The sequence below is a fragment of the Petaurus breviceps genome, unplaced genomic scaffold, assembly GCF_028583685.1.
Source record: "Petaurus breviceps papuanus isolate PSGF00001 unplaced genomic scaffold, PetGlider_PUasm1.0 391, whole genome shotgun sequence".
NCBI lineage: Eukaryota > Metazoa > Chordata > Mammalia > Diprotodontia > Petauridae > Petaurus > Petaurus breviceps.
The window spans coordinates 2,442,321-2,464,709 of record NW_027186310.1 but is presented as its reverse complement, the minus strand read 5'-3'; the positions used below and the strand labels follow the sequence as shown (position 1 = coordinate 2,464,709).

Below are 22,389 nucleotides of genomic sequence, written 5' to 3'. Positions count from 1 at the left end.
GGTACACAAGACTCAGCAGTCAATGACTATAGTAACCTACTGATTGATAAACCCAAAGACCCTAGTTTTTGGGATAAGAATGCACTATTTGACAAAAACTGCTGGAAAAACTGGAATATAATATGGAAGAAACTGGGCATACACCATTATCTAATGCAGTATGCCAAAATTAAGTCTGAATGGGTGCACAATCTAGGTATAAAGGCTGATACTCTAAGCAATCCAGAAGAACAAGGAATAGTTTACCTGTTGGATTTATGGAGAGAGGAAGACTTTATGACCAAACAAGAATTAGAGAGCATTACAAAATGCAAAATGGATAATTTTGATTACATTAAATTGAAAAGTTTCTGTTAAAACAAAGCCATTTAACCAAGATTAAGGTGGAAGTGGAAAATTGGGAAAGAATTTTTACAACCAATGTCTCTGATAAAAGGCTCATTTCTTTTTTATTTATTTATTTATTTTGGATTGCTAGCATAGCAAACTCCATTTATTCAGGGAAATTATCCTGTATGTACAAGAATGTTCATTGAATTTATCCTATATGCATCTAGTTTGTACATCGTCCTATGCCTGCTTTCTCCTCCCTCAGATTATTACCCATCTAAGCAATTTTACTGCTATAACTGGAATCTTTAAAAAAATTTTTTAATTAAAAATTAAATGACTGGAATCTTGTCTTTTTTTCTGTGCAACTTTTCATTAATCCTAACTCAAATGATTAAAAAGATTGATAAAAAAAAGGAAGTCAGACACTTCAAATACAGTTATCCTTCTGTAGGTTATGTTTCTATTGCTACAATGAAGAAATTCCTTGGTGAGCTTCATGACTTCATTCCTGTAAGCTCAGGATACTTGGCATGTCATGTTCAAAAAGAAATCAATGTCTTTTCTGCTTCTCATGCTTCTCTTGCTTCTTGTATCTGAATGTCAAATTTTCTACTCAGCTCTGGTTTTTTCAGCATGAATGCTTGAAAGTTCTCTATTCCACCAAATGACCATATTTCCCCTGAAACATGATACTCAGTCTTGCTGGGTAGGTGACTCTTGGTTTTAATGCCAGCTACTTTGACCTCTGGAATATCATATTCCAAGACCTTCGATCCCTCAGTGTAGAAGCTGCCAGATCCTGGGTTATTCTGATTGTGTTTCCAAATTATTCAAATTGTTTCTTCCTGGCTGTTTGTAATATTCTCTCCTTAATCTGGGAATTCCATAACATGGCTATAATATTCCTAGGATCTTTTTCAGGAGGTGATTGGTGGCTCCTTTCAACCTCTATTTTGCCCTCTGGAATTAAAAGATCAAGGCAGTTTTCTTTGAGATCTTCCTGGAGGATGATTTCTAGGTTTTTACTTTGATCATGGCTTAGGTAGTACAATAATTTTTAAATTATCTCTCCTGGATCTATTTTCCAGGTCAGTGGTTTTTCCCATGAGATTTTTCACATTGCCTTCTATTCTTTCATTTGTTTGGATCTGTTTAACAGCATCTTGATTTCTCATAAAGTCATTAGCTTCCATTTGCTTGAATCCAATTCTGAAGCAATGACTCTCCTCATTGACTCTCAGTGAGCTTTTGAGATTCTTTTTCCATCTGGTAAATTTCACTTTTTAAGGCATTCTTCTCCTCATTGCCTTTTCGAGCCTCTTTTGCCATTTAATTCTGTTTTTTAAGGTATTATTTTCCTCAGTCAGGCTGTTGACTCTCATTTCATAATTTTGTTGCATTGTTCTCATTTCTCTTCCCAATTTTTCTTCCACTTCTCTTATCTGCTTCTTAAGGTCCTCTATGGCCTGTAACCAGCTTGTATTTTCCTTTGAAGCTTTTGGTGCAGAAGTTATGACTTCACTGTTTTCTTACTGTTCCATGCTTTGCTTCTTTTTGTCCCCAAAATAGGAGCCTAATGTTGGAATCTTCTGTCTGTTTTGTTTCCTTTGCCTAGTCATGTCGCCCTTCAGGCACTTGACCTGTGGGCTTTTTGCCACACTAGGACTCTGCCACCAGACAGGGGAGCTTTCTTCCCAAACACTGGGGTTTCTCAGCTGCTGGAGGTATTAGATGGGTGCCCTCTATGAGGTCTCCACATGCTCTGGCAAGACACATGCCCCAGGACCTCCACCCTAGACTGCAATCCAGATCCAAGAAGGTTAAAGCAAGAGTGATTACTCCTCAGACTGGTGGTTGGTCCCCCTACACTCTGCAGGCCAGGAGCTGAAGCTGACACACGGTGCTGGCTGTCTGTACTGGTGTCTCAGTGGCTTCTTGCCCCAGGGGGCAAAAGCCATGTACTCCCACTTACTGGCTCCCAAAGTCCAGACTGCACTGACCTCTCACTTTGTCCTTTGCATCTATGGTTGATAAACCTGGAAATGGCCACAGCTGCTGCTGATCTTCTGTCCCCCTGGCTGATGGCTGGTCAGGCCCACCTTGGTTCTAAAGCCTCAGTGTGGGGCTGGGCTCAGCTCCCAGAGCGCTGCTCTTGCCAATTCCTGCCAGCCTGCCTGGCTATCCTCAGTGGAAGGTTACCTTCTCTGTGTCATTTTGTGGGTTCTTCAGCTTCAAAGTTTGTTCAGAGTCCCTTTTTTACATGGATTGGGGAAGATGGAAGCTGGAGCCGCGGGAAGGTCATGCTTCTATTCCGCCATCTTGGCTCCACTCCCTCTAAGGGCTCATTTCTAAAATATACAGAGAATTGAGTCAAATCTATAAGAATACAAGTCATTCCCCACTTGATAAAAGGTCAAGGGATATGAACAGGTACTTTTCAGAGTAAGAAATTAAAGATATCTATAAACATATGAAAAAATGCTCTAAATCACTATTAATTAGAGAAATGCAAATCAAAACAACTCTGAGATACCATATCACATTGGTCAGAATGGCTAAGATGACAAAACAGGAAAATGACAAATGCTGGAGAGGATGTGAACAAATAGGAACACTAATGCACTGCTGGTGGAGTTGTGAAGTGATTCAGTCATTCTGGAGAGCAATCTGGAATTATGCCCAAAGGGCTATAAATAATTTCATACCCTTTGACCCAGCAATACCACTTCTAGGGTTGTATCCCAAAGAGATCATAGAAGTGGCAGGAGGACCCATATGTATAAAAATCTTTATACTACCTCTTATTGTGCTGGCAAAGAATTGGAAATTAAGGGGATACCCATCAATTGGGGAATGGCTGAACAAGTTGTGGCATGTGAATATAATGGAATACTCTTGTGTTATAATAAATGAGGAGCAGATAGACTTCATATTTACCTGGAGAGACATATATCAACTGTTGCTGAGTGAGAAGAGCAGAACCAGGAGAAATTTGTATACAATTACAGATAAAACATATATGGGATGACCAATATTGATAGACTTGACTCCTCTCAGCAATGCAGGGTTATAAGTCAACTCCAAAAGACTCATGATAGAGAGAAATGTCTACATTCAGAGAAAGAACTAGAAAGATCAGAGTTTGAATGCAGATTGAAGCAAACTACCTGCTCTCTTTCTTTTTCTTGTTTAGTTTTGTTTCCTCTTTCCCATTGTTCATTCCATCCAATACAATCCTTCTTTATAACCTGACTAATATCTAATGTGAAAGTATTTGCAGATCCTATAGTTGAATGCATGCCACCATGGATGGGAGGGGGTGGACTGGTAGGGGGAGAAAATTTGAAACTCAAGGGATTGTGGAATTGTATCTTTTAAACTAAAAGTAAACAAACAAATTAATAAAGACAAAAAATAATAAAAGTAACAAAAATCTTATATCAATAGGTAAAAGAAAAAGCTTTTTGATAAACTACAATACTCATTTCAATTGAAAACATTTGAAATACTATGTATAAATAGATTTTTCCTTAAATTCATGAAAAAAATCACTTACCTAAAAATATTAGTAAACCTTATTTATAATGGGGATGTTAGGAGCCTTCCCAGTAAGATCAGGGATGAAACAAGGATGCCCACTCTTGCCAATTTTGTTCAATATATATTGGAAATACTAGAAATAGCAATAAGAGAAGAAAAAGAAGTAGAAGGAATCAGAATAGGAAATGAGGTAACAAAACTGCTGCTTTTTGCAGATGGAATAATGATATACTTGGGAAATTCCAAAGAAATCAACTAAATTAGATGAAATCAATTAGTTAGTTAGTTGAAACAATAATTTTAGAAAGTAGTAAGATATAAAGGAAATCTACATAAATCATTAGCATTTCCATATATCACAAACAAAAACCTGCAAGAAGAGATAGTAAGAGATAACTCACATTAAGTTAGATTAGGTTGTTGTCTTTCATTCTCAAAAAGGACCAGAATGACATCACCATGTTAGAGTCAAGTTATAGTATACTCAATTGTGACTGAACAGACGAATGGAAGTTCAGAATGCTCTACCACAGGCCAGGTACACATAGTTCCTGTGAACATTTGGGGCTGATTTTTGTGCATCTCATGTTTCTTTTGAGCTATTTCAATTCTGCTTTGCTCATAGAGCACAGCACCTTTTCTAATGTGGGCACTGAGCAGTTCTCAGCCAGTGTCTCCCATGTCACACAATTGATTCCAAAGTTCTTAAGAGAGACCTTGAGAATGTCCTTGAATCACTTCTTCTGACCACCATGTGGGTGCTCGCCCTGTATGAGTTTCTATCTTTTAGGCAAGCATATATCTGGCATTTGAACAATGTGGCCAGCCCATCATAGCTGTGGCTCTCTACAGCACAACTGTAGACAATATAAAATACCTGGGAGTACACTTGTCCAAATAAACCAGGGAACTATATAAACAAGATTACATAGAAAAAGACATTTTATATAAATAAAATCAGATTTAAATAATTGGGGAAATAGTCGTTTTTCATGAGTAAACAGGGCCAATATAAAAAAATGACAATTTTAACCCAAAGTAATTTGTATATTCAACATCATTCCAATTAAATGATAAAGAATACTGAGTTAGAAAAATAATAACAAAATTCATTTCAATTAAAAAAGGTCAAGAATATTAAAAGAACTAATGAAAAAAATAAAGAAAGGATATTTAGTAGTACCAGATCTTAAAATTATATTATAAGGCAAAGTATCAGGTATTGGCTAAGAAAAAATAAGGAATATCAGTGGAACAGAGTATACAAACAACTTATAACAGCAAATGACTACCATAAGTTTGTTTGAGAAATGTAAAGAAAAGTTTTGGAGATAAGAATTCATTATTTTGTAAAAATAAATTTTAGGAAAGCTGGAAAGCATTCTTGCAGAAATTGGGCAAAGACCAATATCTTTCACCACTTACCAAGATAAGGTGAAAAAATGGATACAATACCTATTTATAAAAAGAGATATTACAAGAAAATTTGAAGAACATAGAATATTTTACCTGTCAGGTTTATGGATAACAATTTATGAGTAAACAAGAATTTGAGAGAAATGTAAGGTGTAAAATGGATAATTTCAATTATATTAAATTTAAAAGGTTTGTCCAAATGAAACAAATGTAGCTAAGATTAGGAGGAAAGCAGAAAAATAGGCGAGAAATGTTGACAATTTCTCACATAAAGGTCTCATATCTGAAATATATGAAGAACTCATGTCTACAAGAATATGAGTCATTCCCCAATTGATAAGTGGTCAAAGGATATGAGCAGGCAATTTCCCAATGAAGAAACTGAAAATATATATCATCATATAAAAATGTTCTAAATCATTATTGATTTGATAAATTCAAATTAAAAGAATCTTGATATAGTTTACACCTAAAAATAATTAGGGAGGGAAGAGACAATGTTGGAGGGGATATGGAAAAATTGGGAAGCTAATTCATTATTGATGGAATTGTTGACTGATCTACGCATTTTGGAGAGCAATCTGGAATTATGTCCAAAGAGTTATTAAACTGCCTATCTCCTTTGCTTTTTTTGGGGGGGAGGGCAATCGAGGTTAAGTGACTTACCCAAGGTCACGCGGCTAATTTTTGTGTTAAGTGTCTAAGGGCGGATCCAAACCCAGGTCCTGCTGACTCCAGGGCCAGTACTTGAGAGGACTTCACTGAGCCACCTAGTAGCCCCTGCCTATATTCTTCGACCCAGCAATCCAACTGTCTTCCAAAATGATTATGGATAAAGGAAAACAACCTTTATGTTCTAAAATATTTATAGCAGCACTCTTTGTTGTGGCAAAGAAATGGAAACTATGGGTACACCTGTCAATCAGGGATTGACTGAATATATGACACATATGATCATGATGGAATGTTACTGTGCTACAAGAAATGAGCTCAATGATGCTGGGAAAAAACACATGGATAGATATTCATGAAATATGAAGAGTCGAATGAACCAAGAGAAAGTTATATGTGGTAATAGCAATATCATTTTAAGAATGTCTTTGGGTGCCAAAGTCATTGTGATTATTATAAATACCCCAAAATAAGTATAAAACACCTATGAAGCAAGATACTATCTGCATTTCGAGAAAGAACTGATAAATGGAAGTGTGTATAGCATGGTTTTACACACACAGACACACACACACACACACTTGTGTCTAAGGGTAGCCATCTCATGCTGGAGGAGGAGAAAATGAAAGAACTGACCTTTGGAAGTTGGGTTCTCAATCTTGGAACCATCCCTGACTTGTTATGCTTCTTCATTCTGTAGTCCAATCAGTCACCATATCCTACCATTTCTACCTATAGAAGACAGTTCACATGTGCCCCCTTCTCTCTGCTAACATGACCACTACTCCATTACTCTTCTGGCAAATTTTCTATCCTGGCTTATTTCAATAGGCTCCTGGTTGGTCCCTCTGCCTCTCATGTTCCTTCTCATCAATCCATCTTACATAAACAGAAGAATGAATATATTTTTTTAAAGCACAGTCCTGACTATGCCAAACCTCTCTTCAAAAAACCTTATTGCCTCTCTTTGGCCACTGTGCTAAAACACTCCCATCATATTCCTCCACGTGGCTCCATATCTGTTCCCTCTTGACTATTCTCATTATTTCCCAACCATTTCTCATTGTTCCCATATCCCCCTTCCATGTGTTTTAATAAACCATTGCCTCTGCCTAAAAGATCTTGCTCCTTAACTCAGTCTCTTAGAAACACCAAACTCCCTTCTATGCTTAGCTCTGGTACCACCTCCCACAACTGGCCTTTTCTCATTGCCCCATTTGCTGTGACTGTCTCCCCACTACACATTCCAAATTACTAACCATTTATTTTTTTTCCTGAACTTTGAATGACCCATCTGTATTTGGATCTAGGCTCTGTCACTTTCTAGTTCTGTGACTTGGGGCAAATCACTTCCCCCTATGAACTGCAACGGTAAAAGGAGGGTGTTGATCAGGAGAATCGATATAAGAGAAACATTAAAAACTACGCGTTTTGACTGTTTCATTTAGCAGATGAGGAACGTGGTCTCAGAGAGGCTGGGTCACTTGGCAAAACTTACCCTGGTAGTTACAGATGTGGCATTCAAACCCACATCCTCTAGACCAACTAGCACTTTTCCCATTGTACCAAAAAGATGCCACTTTAAACAGCATCATTGTGATGAAAGTGCTTTGGAAATCTACAAGTTCGAAAGATGGAGGACCAACTCAAATGTTAAAATGTATGTAAAACTCTTTTCAGTAACAATGCTCTACAGAAAGGAATTGTTATTATAACAAAAAGACTCAAAAACCATTCTCCCTGAAAACACTGCTGGGGGATTATTTGTTTACTAGGCTTTGTAAAAGTCAAACACCAGGCCCAAAATTGGAATCAAAAGTGTGTGTGTCTTTGTGTGTGTGTGTGTGTGTGTGTGTGTTTGAGTGTGTACATGCGAGAGTTTTGAAAGCATCATGCTGCCCCCAGGATCCCAGGGATACCTTACAAAGCTTTTGCGCTTCATTCCAAAATGGCTTCACCTTGGCATCTTCTACATGATGCAGGGTGGGGGGTGGGAGGTGGGGGTGGTTAGAGGGAGAAAAGGGAAAAAAAAATTTTGTTGGGAAAGTTTATGTTTGTAATTATGAGCCATCTGACAAATCTAATCTAGGCAAACTTCTTCCTGCTCCATTTGCAAACGGCACCAATACCAGAGCCCATTATGCAAACATTGTCAGAGAAGCATATGGGATAATACACCAGGAGAGGCCATCAAGGCAGCCAAGCACAGAGCATCAATATGTTCAAGCTGGAGAGGTGAGCACACAGCGAGGAAAGACAGAGAAGTGTGAGTGAACACAACCCATGGTGGAGGTGGTGAGAAGGTGACATGGACCAAAGGGCTGCCCAACTGCCCTTGACTTTGTGCCTCAGTAACAAGGGCTTGCTCATACTAGGAGTGCTGGATGTCCTCAGGTACACAAGGTCCCATTGACAGCCCTCTATCTTGGAAAACAAACAAACAAGCAAAACCATTTGATAACAAAACTAACAGAAGGAAGTCCATGCTCTCTGCCTTTCAAAATCTCAGTGGCAGCTTAGTTCAAACCCCTGTTGTAAGAGGAATCCACTCTCCAGCAGTCCAGAACAATTGTCCTCTGACCTGTGCTTGATGCTCTCCAGTGACAGTAAACCCACTCTACCTCCATTCCAGACTATTCCACTTCAGGAAAGCTTTCATTTTTAAGGATTAAAGGATCACAGACTTTCAGCTAGAAAGATCCTTAGAAGCCTTTGAGTCCCACCATTTCATTTATAAATGAGGAAACTGAGGTTCAAATGGCTTAAGTGAATCACAAAGGTCACATGGATAGTAAGTGACAAAACAGCCTAAACCTTCTGACTCCAAATCTTATGGTCCCCTTTTCTTCTTCTAACTTCCACCCATGCCTCCTAATTTCACAATCAGAGATCAAGTAGAAAGAATCAGTTCTGTATGTGAGGCAGCATGGTGTACAAGATGGACGACTGAACTTCGAGAAAGATGCCATGACAAACCCTACCTCAATTGATTTGTAGTTGTGTGATCTCGGACAATTCACTTGACATCTCTGTGCCTTGATTTACTCATATGTAAAATGAGGGATTAGACTCAATGGCCTTGAAGGTATCTCCTAGTTCTGAATTTCAGATCCTAATATTTCTTCCGTGTCATAGTCCTTCACCTCCATAGAGATGGTGGCCATCTCCACCCAGGCAAAGGATTTTGGGTTCCTTTATCTATCTGGCTTAAGCTTAGGACTATCCCTTATCCTAGTCTCTCCCCCCTGGATCTACATTAGAAGACTAGAGTGGAATTCTATACCATATCAAATAGTGTCATAAATGAGAAGAAAGTGGCCAAGTTCACTCTAAATAGGAGAAAGGAAACCAGAAATGTAGGTTTTAAAAAAAAAAAACAACAATTATCCTATATGGTAATGAATGGGCTCTATAAAAAAGGAAGCTGCTTTGATTCCATGTAATGCTTGTTGACATAGTTCTCACTGGCGTGTTCTAGGATATTAAATTGACAAACAGGGATGGTTTGACGTGCTCTCTTGATATGCAGGTGCCTGTCAAGGGTGCACACGGCCCCAACTATAATGGGAACAGAGACTGCCAGATAATGAGAATGTGCAGGGAGCGTCTAGGAGGAATGTTTTGTCACAGTGATTCGCATTTCAAATATCTCTGAATCCACCCGGCTCCAAAGATGAGCTAATTCATGAAGGAAGTGGGGTGGAAAAACTATCCCCATTGTTCCCGGAGTGAGCATGCCACATTTTTAAAAAATTTAATTAAGACTTTAAATCAGGTTTGTGTAATTAAATTTAGGCTGTGAGTAAGCAGGATGATAGATGTGCCTCTTTTGTTGACACCCGATGTGAGGTGAGGCATTCACACAGAGCAGAGTCTGGGCTCCATGTTTTGTGAGCACTTCCCCACATTGCCATTGCACTTAAAACGATAAAGGAAAATGGGATGAAAATTAATCTCAGGGGAATTACTTAGTGAGGGAGGAAGGGGATGGAAATCAAGATTAAGTATTGTATGATGGGAAATGTCCAGAGTTAGACTTAGCCCACGGATTGGGTTTGAATCCTGACTCTGACACTCTCTAGCTATGACCTTGGGTCAACTTCACCAAACTTCCCTTTCTTCATCCTTAAAATAGGAGGAGGTGGGAAGCATTAATAGATAGCCTGTGAGTTCCCTTATAGCTCTGGAATTCTGAGTCTATGATCAGTCAAATGGGGAAAATAATACAGGCATGAACCACTCAGGATTGTTGGAAAGCTCATAAAAGACAAAGTCACTGAATCTCAGAAATAAAGGGGACTTAAGAGGGTACCTAGTCTGTGCAGCACCTGTACAGGAATATCTCCTTGACAGCATCCCAAAGAAGTAGCCATTCAGTCAACACCTAAAGCTTCCCAGTGAGGGGGATCTCACTGACTCCCAAGACAACCCAGCCCACTTTGGGGTGGCTCTACAGGACTAGGAAGATTTTCGTTGCTATGAATGTGAGAAATATGCCAGCATTTTGTTAGCACCAGACTTACAGAGATGTAAGCTCTTCCTGGTAGGTCTATAGGTCATGGGAGATCAAGGGACATCACCACAATGGTTCAGAGAAAATACTGGATTTAGAGTGAGGAGACAAGGGTTTGAGGACTGAGAGTGTGACTTTCAGTTTATCTATTCAGTTCACTGTGCTTCCATTTAATCAATACAGCTAAGTTATAGATGTCTTCTAGATCTAGCTCTAAATTCTGTATCAGTATCAGTCTACCAATCACAGTGGATGGGGTATTGTATTAGGAATCAGAAAGACTTGGATTCAAATCCCACCTTCCATACCTTCTAGCTGTGTGATCAAGGTTAAATTGCTCAGTCACATCATGGATAAAATAGGCATTATACTGCCCATAATTCTTGTGTCATAGTATTTCTTTGAGGCTCAAATGAGGTGTGCTCTACAGACTTTGTAAACTTTACAGAATCATATAAATATCAGTTATTATTCCTTATGAACTATACCCCCCTTTGTCAATAAATAAAGGTTTGTTATCACTGTAAATGCCTACCATGTTCCAGGTACTGCACTGGTTACTAGATTGCCTGACTGGATGTCTTTTTCACCATTGATTTTTCCTTCGGTCTAGCTGGAAGCCCAAACCCTTATGCTATTGTGAAAGTTTTGATTCTGTCAGTTTTTAATCTATAGACTTCTCTTCTCTCATGTTTCTCCAATCACTTTGAGATGATTGGCCTAGAAAGCACTATTGATACTAATGAGGAGTCGGAAATCTTCTAAAGAATTCATATCGACTGCAGAAATGGGGACTTTGCAAAGAAATTCTAAGTCAGCAAATAACAAGACCCTTACCTGGTAGCAAATGACTTCTTTGATGATAATTTACAGAAGGACACTCAAGGAAGACCAAGGACTACAGGGCTGTAGCTAGTTATGAGCAGAGCAGAGGAGGCAGGTGTCCAAGACAGAAAAGAAAGGGAAGACAAATGGAGTCACTGATCCATTCCCCTCTGATAATTGGACTGGGCTTCATTAGCATGCACTGGACTGAAGAAACCTCTATGGCGTTGCTGGATTTCCTACAGAGAATGGAAGAGAATGTACATTCCAGAGCCAGAAGGCCAGGTGATGTTGTAAGGGAATTTCTTTGAATAGGTTTTATGGAAGGGAGTTTGCAGTTTGACCCAGGGATCTCAGAGGGCCTGGCACAAGTAATTGGAAGCCTGAAACCAAGAATTAAGGGAAACTTGACCAAAGAACCTTTCCCCAAAGTCACTAAGTAGTGTGGAAAAGTGTATTCAAGTAAAAATCAGCAAAGCAGCTGATGGGGAAAAAACACAAAAAGCAAAAACAAAATGCCTTCTGCCAAAAGGGGCTTTACTCAATGCCATGTGGTCATAGTGTCCAAGAACTTAAAATTGAACATCACTCCAAGGCCAGAGAGTATACATCATAAGTGTAAAAGGGGCAGCAACTCTCTCCCACTCAAGAATCATGGAGAAGAAACTGTACAAAGCATGTCATCAGGGAGACGGGCCAGTGGCCTTTCACAAGGAAACATAAAGTGTAACCCATGAGTGGGGACTTCCAGCGCTCACTTGATAGTCACATGATGTGAAGGAATCTCGAGGAAGGGCACCAGTATGTGAGGGTCTCCTTTGCAGAGGCATTGCAAAGGATTTATGGGAAGGAATGTGTAGATAATCTACACCCAATGAGAAACCACGGTGAGGGAACAATCCTCCTTGTTATGGAGAGTGGCTATGCTAATTTCATAGAATCATTAATCATGGAATGAGTAGCAATGGTAACATGAGTAATAGTTGTTGTAATAGTAATAGCAAGCGTAAAAATAATGACAATAGTACTAGTAGTGGTACACACAGAAGCAGTACAAGACCACCAGAAATATTAGCAGTACCTCATAGAACCCTCTCTTCACAACCATTTTGTGAAGAAAGCAATGGAAGTATTATTACTCCTATTTCACAGAGGGGAAAAATGGAATCAAAAAATGTCTATCTTCATGACCTGTTTTCTTATCAGAGAACAGCTTTAAAAAAGAGTTGTGGGCTTATGTACTTCATATTGTATGAGGTTATGTGCTTCACATGTTTGAGAAAAGTTTGTATTCTTCTGTAGGTTTAATCACAACCTTTACTTGAGTTTACACTGTGAATCTGCTTGTTCATTCATTTGTTTCTTAATTCATTTGTTTGTTCAATTATTAGTTTGTTCATTCCTTTAGTTCATTCATTAGTCTTCATTGCTGCTATTGCTGCATACAAGGCACTGTGCTAACCAGGAGCTGGAGATTAAAAAAAAAAAGTAAATAAAACAAGACCTGTCCTCAAGGAACTTAAATTCTACAGGAAGAAATAACATATAAACTGAAATATGCAAAATATATACAAAGAAGATGCCAAGTAATTAGGGGTATGGACACTAGCAGTTGCAGGAATCTAGGAAGATCTATAGGAGGTAGCATTTAATTGGAACTTGAAGGAAAGTAGGGATCCAATGAGGCAGAGATGAGAAGAGAGAGCATCACAGCCATGAGAGACCCTTTCAAAGCTTCCTTCCCATGCTTTCATCAAACCAGCTTCAGCCAGAGTCAGAATTAATGAGCTTTCCCTCCAATGTGTGTTATGATTATTCATAAGCCCATTAAATACAAATGGCATGATTGTAAGTTCTTAATAACTGGATGACTTGGATACATTTGTTTGGGCCATAGATACTCCATAGGGAAAGATGCACTATTACAATTGGTAATTCAATGAGGGTTGGAAGCAACACAAATTGGAAGCTTGCTGTTTGAAAGCATGAGTGCTTCATTTTAACAGAATAATGGAGGTCTAAGGTTTCATTTCTGGGCCCTGATGGGCTTTTGGTGACCTGCAGCAGCTCCCCAACTCCCTTCCCACCCATTGCTGGCAAATGCTTTGGATGCTGTTGTCACTAAGCTGAGTGCTCAAGCACACAGATAACACCCACCCCCTTGTAATCTGGGGGGGGGGAGTATTGTCCTTGTTACTTGCTCTGTTCTCCCCTCCCACCACCATACACCAAGGAAGCTGTCTATTAGAGTCAGAATAAATATTGTAGAATGTCAGAGTGGGAAGGGATCTCCAAGGTAACAAATCCTCAAAAATCACCCTTACCCAGGCAGACCTGAACAAGAAACCCCCTACCACAGGGACAAGTGTTTATTTAAGCTTCTCTCAAAAGATAACTACCATCCAAAGCATCTCATTCATCTTTTGGGGAAACCCTAGTCCTTAGGCAGGTTGTGTTGTTACTTTGTTTTTTTTTCAAAATCTCAGAGTTGGAAAGAAGCTCAGATTCCAACTAGTCCAACCAATCCCTTAAGAGAAATCCCTTCGCAACGTATGTGGAGTAATCATTCAGTCTTTGTTTCAAGTCTTCCATTGACTGGGTATCCACTATCTCAAGAGGCAGCCCCATTCTAGCTTTGAATAGCTGCCACTGTAAGAAATCTTTCCCAAGCTTACATTTCTCACTTTGAACTTCCCTAGTAGTTTCGTCCTCTGGAGTGGACCAGAGAAAGTCTAATCCCTCCATATAGGTACTAACAGAGTACAAGATAGCTCTAATATCCTATCACCCCCTCCCCCATGTGTTGATCAGAGATCTTATATGTCTGGCAAAGGTGTTTGTCTTTACAGTATAATTGCCATATACATTGCTTTCCTCACTGTGCATCAGTTTATACAAGTTTTCCCAAGTTTCTCTGACACCATCCCCTTCATCCTTCCCCAGTAATGAAACAATACATATATATGAAAACAGCACAAAAGTATTCTATTACACAGGGCATCAAGGTGACATGGTGAGTAGAGTGTTGTGCCTGGAGTTGGGAAGACTCATTTTCCTGAGTTCAAACAAGGCTCAGTCTCAACTCTCCCTTTGTTCCTTTTACTCTATACAAAGAATCCAAATTAAAAGAGGGATGAGAGAGGCATTATCAAGACAGGGTCAGTAGGAGCTGCAATTGTATGAGGAGCGCAAGAGAGAAGGAAAAGTCCAATATGACTTTGAGATATTGAGCTTGGGTGACCAGAGAATTGAGATCAAGGCAACTGAGTTGTAGCAGGAAGTGTACTGAGTATGAAATCAGCGGGCCTGGTTTTGACTTCTGGTACCTTATTTCCTTCCTTTATAATCCTGAGCAAATTACTCCCTCTTGCTGGACTTTGGTTTACTTGTCTTCAAATTAGGTAGAGTTGAGATTAAATAAACACAAAATATCCTTTCCAGTTCTAAATTTATGATCCTGTGGTTCATTGTCTTCCATTTTTGAAGTCTAGAAATGAAGTCTGGATGAAGAATTTGGTTTCAATCATTTTGTCTAAAGTGGGAATATTTGGAAGTCATTTGAGGACTCAAGAATCAGGCTTGAAGTTGTTGACTGGAAATGGAAATAACCAAAATCATACTTAGTTTTCCATCAGCAACTCCGTTTGACTTTGATGCTAAGAATATCATGTCCTACCCTAGGGTTAGCTGAACATGGGAAATTTCATCCCAAATATATTGACTCAGGTTTTGATGAAGGGGTTACCCATAAATAGGACTGCTCTTGAGATCCCAAAACACCAACATGCTGGGTCTTGCCAAATGAATTTGATGAAAGTCTTCTCTCAGCCAAAGAAAAGTAAAGTTTATTAAAAGTTCAATTGTATTAGACACAGAGTAAGTCTGTGCTAGGTCATTGTATGGCACTCTTACTATTCTCTCTATGGTGCTCTCCTACATGACATTCTATGGCGCTCTCACAAACATGAAGACAGAATGGGGTCTTATATACAGAAGGTTGTGGGAGGAATTTAGGGGTGGTCTAGGGGAGGAGTTTGGGGAGGGTCTTCAGGAAGAGTTAATGAGGTCAATGAGTGATTAAGGGTGGGAAGTTGCTGGAGGCCACCTGGAGACCACAAACAATAGTGGGCCAGGCCAGTTCAAGGGTGGATCAACACTCTAATTGGAAGTCTAGTAACAGAGGGTGGGAAGTCTAGTAAGAGAGGCCTTGGCTCAGCCACAATGTAAGCCTTATTACCTCATGCAAATGGCTCCTCAAATGGGATGATTTAATCAAGAGTCCAAGGGCAATTCCTAGAGCCTGTACCTCAAGGACTCAAGGAGAGCTTTAGGGGGCTCCCAGAGCCCATACCTCATCATTGACACTCAACACCTTCTCAACTCATCCTCAAATGTCTCTACCTTTTGATTGGAGGTTGTAGTGCAGAGCACTAAACTCCTACCAAAACCTTCCTTTGTAGAAGGCTCAAACCTTCTAGGAGACTCCATTTTCCATCAGTAGCTTGGATTCCACTTGACAGATCCCCAAGTACTTCCTAGTTGCTGCTCTTTTACCCTATACATTGCAATTTCCTTTTGTAAGTTTTTTTTCCCTCATTAGATTTCAAGCTCCTTGAGAAAAGCACTGTCTTTTTTTCCTTTTTTTTTTTTTTCCTTGTTTATATCTTTAGTGCTTGGCATGTATAAAGCCAATCATGAGCATCTCTCCTGAGGACTGCTGCTGTGAATAACTTTAAGAATCTAATGACATAATATAGTGAACTCCCTATTTATTCAACAATAAACTAAATCAAAGTATTCAAGAAACTAAAGCACAACATTCACAATACATAACATAATAACTTATTGCTAAGGTGGGCACACAGTCTTAAACAAAATATATAATTCAGTAAGACACCATCCCCTCAATCAATATAAAGTACCCATCCAAAGTGTTCTTTCATATTGTCTTGAGGCTGACTTCCAATCATTCTTAAGTCAATCATCCTTAAAGGGTAGCAGAAAGCACAAACACCCTCCACCCTTAGGTCATAGTAAGTTACAATATAATCAGTCACTACTGAATACCCATGTAAAATTTCCTTTCATCTTGACTCCAGGCTGGCTTCAAAACCACAGGACTTCTCTTCCATGCTCCCAGCTCTTGCCTGGATTCACCCAACTTTTGCCTGTGTTCACAGGTAGGCAGTTCTTATGCTCCTATTACATGTCACAATTCACAGGGACTCCTCCGCTCCAAGCTCTTTGCAGTTTCTGTTACTAGGAAAACAAAACTCAACAAGGCTACAACACTATTTACACATATTGCTGGTACTATCATCTCAATTTACTTTCTGTCTCAGAAATCAACACAATTCATCAGACAGAGCGCTACTGTCTGAAAAAGTAACACAATTCAACAAACAGAGTGCTTCTGTCTGACAAAGTAACACCAACACAGAACAACAGAGTGCTGACATCAGAAACTTTTTATCTCTTAGCTATGGGTGGTTCCAGTTTATGCTTGAGCTTTTATCTGCTTTGCTACTTTCTGTTCTATGCATCCTCTTCCGCCCTTCCCATCCACTCTTTCAGCAAGCTTCTCCCACCCTGGGCTCCATGTTATAATAGGCCTGTTTAGGGCAGGGAAGGTCTCCAAACTCCCTTGGGTCTATTAAAGGCAACACAATGTATATTGTTTCCAACAAAGACTTGACACAATCAAAGGTGAGTCTCAAAGGCACTTGATTAGCTGAAATAAGGAGCAAAGTACTACTTTGCCTGCCATTACAGCATGGTACCTAACACATAGTAGGCATTTAATAAATATATATTGATATTAATGAATAAAATAGTGACAGTGTGCTTGAGACACTCAAGGGTCTTAGACACAAGTACCTGAAAATGATTTGGATGGGGGTCTAGTCTTGGTTCTGCCCTTGACCTACTGGGTGACTTTGGGCAAGTCAGCATCCTGCTCTGGACCCCAGGCTTACCAACTACAAAATGACCAGGTTTTTCTTGATTCTTCCTTAGACCACAAGACTGAGAATAGACTTTAAAATCAGCTATTCCAAAGCCTTCCTTTTACTCATGAGGAAACTGAGGCCCTGAGAAGGGAAGTGAGTCATCTAGGGTCACAGTGAGGAAAGTGAAGGACTTAAAGACCTTTCCTAAAATGGAAACATGTTTGGCATGATTTCACTTCACATGTATAATTGATATCAGATTGCTTGCCTTTTCAAGGAGGGTGAAAGGGTTGAAGTGAGGGAGAAAGCTAAGGAATAAAATAAAAATTTAAAAATGAGTTAACATGTTTTTACATACAATTAGGAACTGTTTAAATAAATTAAAATATATTAAAAACAAAGAAACACTAAATATGTTTTGATTACAACCAATCCAATCAGTCAAGCAACATTAATCATGTATCTACTACACATAAAGCCATTTCCTGGGTTCTGGGAATGCAAACACAAAAATGGAAATAATTTCTCCCTTCATGGAGCTTATATTCTACTAAGGAAAAACATCATGAACATGAATTAGTTAAAGTGAAGTACATACAATAAGTATGAAATAATTTTGTGAGGGGAGGCACCAATGACTGATGAATCAGTCTTGTGTAGGAGGGAACACTTGGGCTGAGCTTTTAATCAATCAATGAGCATTTATTTATCTTTTTTCAGAATTTATTTATTTATTTTTAGTTTCCAACATTCGTTTCCACAAGATTTCGAGTTTCAAATATTCTCCCCATCTCTCCCCTACAGTCCACCTCAAGATGGAATGCATCCTGATTATTCCTTCCCCCAGTCTGTCCTCTCATATATCCCCCTCTATCCCTCTCCTTCCCCCCTTCCCCCTTACTGTCTTATAGGGTAAGATGGATTTCTATATCCCATTGCCTGTATATATTATTTCCTGGTTGCATGTAACAACACATTTTTTTTTAACATTTGTTTTTAAAACTTTGAATTCCAGATTGTCTCCCTTCTTCCCACCTCACCCCACCTCCACTGGGAAGACAAGCAATTCAATATAGATTATACAGTGTAGTTATACAAAACATTTCCATAGTAGTCATATTGTGAAAGACTAACTATATTTCCCTCCCTCCTATGCCAGCCCCAATTTGTTCTATTTTCTCCTTTGACCCTGTCCCTTTTCAAGGAGTGTTGGCTCCTGACTACCACTTCTGCCAATCTGTCCTCCCTTCTATCATCCCCCTGTCTTATTCCCTTTCCCCCTACTTTCCTCTAGGGTAATATACCCAATTGAATGGGTATGATATACCCTCCTTAAGTCAAATCCAATGAGAGTAAAGTTGACTCATTCCCTTTCACCTCCCCGCTCTTTGCCTCCAATTGTAATATCTTTCTCTTCCCTCTTTTATGCGAGATAATTTACCTTATTCTACCTCTCCCTTTCTCCTTCTCCCAATATATTCCTCTCTCATGTCTTAATTTTATTTTTTTTAGACATCATCCCTTCATATTCAATTCACCCTGTGCCCTCTGTCTATGTATACATGTAGAGTATATATGTACACATACACCCACCTATACATAGATATATGAAAAGTTGTCATGAGTTACAAATATCATGTTTCCCTATAGGAATGTAAACAGTTCAACTTAATATGCTTGTTATGATTTCTCTTTTCTGTTTAACTTTTCATACTTCTATTGCTTCTTGTATTTGAAAGTCACATTTTCTGTTCAGGTCTTGTCATCAAGAATGCTTGAAAATCCTCTATTGCATTGAATATCCATATTTTCCCCTCAACAAGAATTTATTAAGAGCCTACCATGTGTCAGCCACTGGGTTAAGCCCTGGAGAAATAAAGACAAAAATCAGCCATTCTATGTCCTTGAGGAGTCCACAAGATATCATGGTATAGGGGATAGTTAGGGTCCTAGACTTTGAACAGTCATGTTCAAATCCTGTTTTGAATCTTATATGACCTTGGGCAAATCACTTAACCCTTCTCCTGCCTTGGAACTTGATGACCTCAAATATCTCTTCAGCTCTAAAGCTATGATCCCATTATAGGGAGATAAATGTGACATAAATGTGAGGTAGCCTGAGGAAGGAGTCCACACTTCTTTCAGCTGGCCTTGTCTAAGGTCCCTTCTGCCATGGCATAGTCAGAAGATATATAGTTGTAGGTTCAAGTCCTGGCTCTCTGCCTACTCTTCCCCTCTGTGAGACGAAGTTTTCTTGTCTTTAACTTAATTAAGTTGAAACAAGAGTTAGAGAGCATTGTGAAATACAAAATAGATAATTTTGATTATATTAAATTGAAAAGTTTCTGTACAAATAAAGACAATGTAACCAAGATTAAGAGGAAAGTGGAAAATTGGGAAAGAATTTTTGCAACCAGTGTTTCTGATAAAGGGCTCATTTCTAAAATACACAGAAAATTGAGTAAAATCTATAAGAATACAAATCATTCCCCAATTGATAAATGGTCAAAGGACATGAACAGGTAGTTTTCAGAGAAAGAAATTAAAGATATCTATAAGCATATGAAAAATGCTCTAAATCAATATTGATTAGAGAAATGAAAGTCAAAACAACTCTAAGGTACCATATCTCGCTGGCCAGATTGTCTAAGATGATAAAACAGGAAAATGATAAATGCTGGAGAGGATGTGGAAAAATTGGAACACTAATGCATTGCTGGTGGAGTTGTGAACTAATGCAACCATTCTAGAGAGCAATTGAGAACTTTGCCCAAAAAGCTATAAATGATTTCATACCCTTTGACCCAGCAAAATCACTTCAGGTCTGTATTCCAAAGAGATCATAGAAGTGGGAAAAGGACCCATTTGTACAAATATATTATAGGAGCTCTTTTTGTAGTTGCAAAGAATTGGAAATAAAGGGGATGCCCATCAACGGGGGAATGGCTAAAGAAGTTGTGGTGTATGAATGTAAAGGAATACTATTGTGCTATAAGAAATGAGGAGCAGATGGGCTTCACAATAACCTGGAGAGATTTATATAAATTGATGATGAGTTAGGGGAGCAAATCCACGGAAACTTTGTACACAATTACAGACACATCATATGTGTGACTTTCATAGACTGGGATCCTCTCAGCAATGCAAGGTTAGAAAACAACTCCAAAAGACTCATGATGGAAGGGGCTGTCCATATCCAGAGAAAGAACTATGGAGTCTGAATGCTGATTGAAGCAAATAACTTGCTTTCTCTCTCTTTATTATTATTATTATTTTTTTGTTTCTTCTTCCTCACTGTTTGATCCATTGGTTATAATCCTTCTTTAAAACTTGACTAATGTTTAATGTGAAGGTATTTGTAGATCCTATATTAGATTGCATGCTACCATGGGGTGGGGGAAGAAAATTTGAAACTCAAGGGATTGTGGAACTGAATTTTGTAAACCAAAAGTAAGTAAATAAATTAAAAAAGAGTATGGAAATTAAAAAAAAAAACTGAGTAGCTTGGGCTGAATGAATGATCCATGTGGTCCCTTCTAGATCTAAATCTCCAGCACTCTCTGTCTCAGTTAGCAACCATTCCAACAGAAGTACTTTGATTAAAGTCTCTCTGAAAACATAGCTTACATTGTCCTCTTTTTCCCCGACAAAAAGATGATTCAATTTTACTTTCTTCCTCTTTTGCCTCATTTCCTCATCTTTATCTCTTAAAGAATAATGGCAATATCTTAATTCAATTGCAATCATTTGAAGTAAAAAACCACTCACCATTAATCTTGGAGTGACAGTGCTTTTTTGTAATTAAAGTCTCAAGATTTGTAATTCTCTACCCAGAGAGATTCTTTCTTTGCTGAAACTGCCTGTCCCTCTGGCATTTATCTGATAGAAATTGGCTTTGCCACTTGAGAGGAATAACATCTCATTTTTCCAGTGGCATCCTCCTTTCCCAGTGTGGGTGTGCCCAGAGTCAATCAGTTTCATAATTTGGGATCTCTGGGCCTTGGTCCCATACCTTCTGTGACTCCTTTCTTCCCTTTATCCTTTACTTTCTTCCCTCAAGTACTCCCCCGGTGCCTTTACTGCATTCCTCTAATACATTAGGGGATGTATTATGTATTCCCCTAGACGCAGTACTAAATAGATGGGTTTTCTTCCCCGCTTCAACGACTTGTCTGTGTTGGATTGGATCTGAACTCAGAAGACCTGAGTTCAAGGCCCAGCTTTGCCATTTATCTGGATGACCTCAAATAAGTCACTTAATCCATGATTTATTCCTGTGTCATGTGAAACTTTACTGAATCTCAGAGCAGGAAGGGTTCAAGGAGGCCATCCAGGCCAACCCACATCAGAAAAAAAATTCCAATCTACAACAAATGCAGATGGTCACCTAGGCCTTGGTCAATGGTCTTCAGGGGGAATGAATTCACCATCATGCAATGCAGCCCACTATGCTCACAGAGCGCTGCAATTTTGAGGACATTCCTCTTCAAATCTGCCTCTGCCATGTCTCTCTATTGGTCCCAGCTCCCCCAGCCTCTCCTTCACTCTGTGTTCTCATCTACAAAACCAAGCAGTTTAACCACACAATCTATGAAGTTCCTTCTAGCGCTCTATGACGTGACATTTTGTCAAATGCTTCACAAAATTGGAAACACTATTTGAATGATTATGATGATCAGCCTTATCATCATCTTCATCATCATCATCATCATCATCATCATCATCATCATCAAGCTCTGGTCACCAAATAGCCAAAGGAATGACACATTGAGCTACTATATTTCTGTTTGCCACAAGACTTTTATCTGTTAGTGTGTCTTTGCTCATTGCCTTCCTGAGTAATAACTTTGCCCCTAATTTTATTTGAATATGTTGATTCTTTCATGTTTATTTGTGATCCACAGTGTGAAACAGTGACTAATTTAAACTGCAGTGTTGATAAACAAATACACAAAATTAACAGATGTGTTTCGTGGATGTGCCTAAATCACAATAGTGCCATCCATGACAGAGGGAACTGGTAAAGAATGCCAGGCAAGAGGGACCCTATGGAGGAACTGCTGCACGAGTCTTCATTTTATACACATGAGGATTAAGGCAAGAATGGCAGAGTGACCTACAACACATCACCTACCTGAAATC

The 22,389-nt window shown here is 39.0% G+C and overlaps 1 pseudogene; it reads right to left on the bottom strand.

The window, feature by feature from the left end:
* Positions 1 to 22,389, bottom strand: part of LOC138170830 (exocyst complex component 7-like) — a 152,919-nt pseudogene that overhangs the window by 113,001 nt on the left and 17,529 nt on the right.